Source organism: Sapajus apella, unplaced genomic scaffold (genome assembly GCF_009761245.1).
Source record: "Sapajus apella isolate SASKATOON/1434 unplaced genomic scaffold, GSC_monkey_1.0 scaffold4862, whole genome shotgun sequence".
Taxonomy (NCBI): Eukaryota; Metazoa; Chordata; class Mammalia; order Primates; family Cebidae; genus Sapajus; species Sapajus apella.
The window spans coordinates 1-2,588 of record NW_022441786.1 but is presented as its reverse complement, the minus strand read 5'-3'; the positions used below and the strand labels follow the sequence as shown (position 1 = coordinate 2,588).

Below are 2,588 nucleotides of genomic sequence, written 5' to 3'. Positions count from 1 at the left end.
CCATGGCAATCACACATATCATCAATCCTTACTACAAAATAATTCCTCAGTGCTTGCAAACCCCGAGCTCAATTTGGAGAGCTGGAAGGAATTCATGTAGCTGTATTGCCCCAGATTAGGAGCAAACTCTGTACTCCCTTCCCACCACCCACTCCTTTAGCCAAATTGCTGCAGCCTGATACCACCTTGAGACAAGAGACACTTCTGGAGGGTCCCCTTCTTTTAGGCCAGTAGTCATTCGTGTTTCCACACTGAGCCTCTGTTTCCATTCCATCAAACACGTAGAAGTGGCTGATGCCACAATATTGTCTACACAAAGCCTCGACCCAAGATCACCTTTGACCCTGGTGTTTCCCAGCAGGAAACCAACCCATGAAGAGACCAAAAACAAGTCACAAAATTAAAGCTGTAATTAAAGCTCTCCCGTCAAAGAAAAACCCCAGGATTCGATGGCTTTACTGCTGAATTATCACAAACATTTAAAGAAGAAACAATACATACACTCCTCAAAATATTCAAAAAAATAGAGGGGGAGGGAATACTTTCAAACTTACCACATGGGACCAATGTTACCCTGATATGAAAACCAGACAAGGAAGTAAAAAAAAAAAAAAACTACAGGCCAATTATCTTTTATGAATATAGATACAAAAATCCACAAGAAAATCTTAGCAACCCCAATTCAACAACACATTAAAAATCATTCATCATGACCACGTAGTTTATCCCAGTGAAGTAAGGATGGTCCAGCATATGCAAATCAATCAGTGTGACACATCACATCAACAGAAAGGAGAAAATACATAAGATCAGGCCTCACCTTGTCCTCCTCACTCAAACCTGCCTTCAGTGCTTTGTTGCTCTTGGCCAGTCCTGCTGTACTTGATCTTCTGTGATTCCTCTCCCAGATCCTGAAATACTGGGCTTCTGTGCACCTGCAGTCTTTCTTCTCCTTGGACATGGAGATCCTGTATCCTCAGAGAAGAGTGATGCCTCATTGTCGCTCCCATAGCCCATGCAAACAATTCCTCCAAGACAGTTGTGTGTTTTCCTGTAAGGAATTGAAAGGGGATGTGGGGAACTGGTGCATGTGTGTGTGTGTGTGTGTGTGTGTGTGTGTGTGTGTGTGTTTACTGTGGTACAAAAAGAGTCCTCAGACCTGTTATGATGTGGTGACCTAGGTTATGCTGTCACTCAAGGCTACCAAGGGGCCTCCATGAAGAGAAATCCAGAAAAGGATAAGAGTATGAACAAAGAAGCAAAACCTGGGGAGCAACAGGTAGGGGATCAACAGGGGTGACTCAGTGGGGCAGGGAAAACACCACGTACCACAGAGGGTGAGAACCATGGGCTCAGCAAAGAGGAGAACTCATTCAGCATTTCCCCCAACCCCCCGCCCCCAAAGAACTGTCTTGTACAAGGAAAGTTCACAATGGAGAATCTCCAGCTTCAGCTGGGACTCCAAAATACGCAGTGGGACTTCAGACTATACGTCCTGGAAACAAGGTGTTTTCTTGGTTCCTATCCCTTTTCTTTCCTCTCCATCCCGCAAACCTGCTTGTTTCTGTCACCTGCCTTCCTGCCCCGGGGGTGGGAATGGATGCATTGACACTCAGCAGAGGAATGCTCTTTCAGAGGAGGAATGGGTTTGTGTCATCTGACACCTGAGCAGGACACTCAACCCTGGGAAGAGGCTCTGAGACAGAGGGTCACCATGGATTCTGCCCCTTACATGTGTAGGGTTTCTGGCACACACGCACTCCTCCTCAAATTCTGTTTATACCCAGCATCAGTGCTCCCCAGTGTTGCTGCTGATCCATCCCATCCACTCAAGCCCCTATCCAGGGGCCTGTCACACCCAATGCATACCCTAGGTGGAAAAGGTGTATCCAGAAGCCTTGCAGGAGACCTTCACTGAGGCCCCAGGCTGCGTCACCCCAGCCCCAGACTGCACCAGCTGCACCTGGGAGTGGGCACCTGTGGAGAGGAGACAGGAGTTGGTGAAGTCTCACTTAACTGGCCTGGTTTCTCCCTCAGTCCTGGGACTGGGGATCCCCTAACCTGTTGCCGCTGCCACCAAAAAGAGGATCCTTCAGGTCCAGTCCATGGTGAGGAGCTGTGCTCTAGGGGCTTCTCCAAGGAGGGATGTGGTTGTTGGGTGATGCTCTCAAGGCACAGAGATCTCCCTATTCACCTCAGTTATTTGCATATGCAAGAAGGATGCTATTTAATAGCCCAATTCCTGACCTACTATGAGAAAGAGCAAATAGATGACAGGCACATGGACGACACAATTGTAGAAGCTGAGGGTTCAATCCAGAATCCTGTTAGAAGCCATGCGTCTCTCACACATCCCTGAATTCTGTGTTGACAGAGTTTTCCCCACTAGGTAACAGGCTCCCCCAAGACACACACCACACTTTAAACTCACATTTGAATATCTCAGAGGCAACTTGAACCATTTCTAGACCTTTATATGTGAATCCATTATTTTGGAAGTGAGTGTGTTTTTCCCAAAATGGCACTTATTTATAAGAAAGGATCTCTTCCTGACCTCTCACTGCTTACTATTAAGATATATAACAATG

At 46.8% G+C, this 2,588-nt stretch overlaps 1 long non-coding RNA gene across 1 annotated transcript; it reads right to left on the bottom strand.

Moving 5' to 3' along the window:
* Positions 1 to 1,879: 1,879 nt before the first annotated feature.
* Positions 1,880 to 2,154, bottom strand: LOC116547815. Its single transcript, XR_004267190.1, has 2 exons — positions 2,062 to 2,154; positions 1,880 to 1,977 (listed from the first exon to the last, which is right to left on the bottom strand). It is a non-coding gene; the product is annotated as an uncharacterized LOC116547815 (long non-coding RNA).
* Between the last annotated feature and the right edge of the window lie 434 nt (positions 2,155 to 2,588).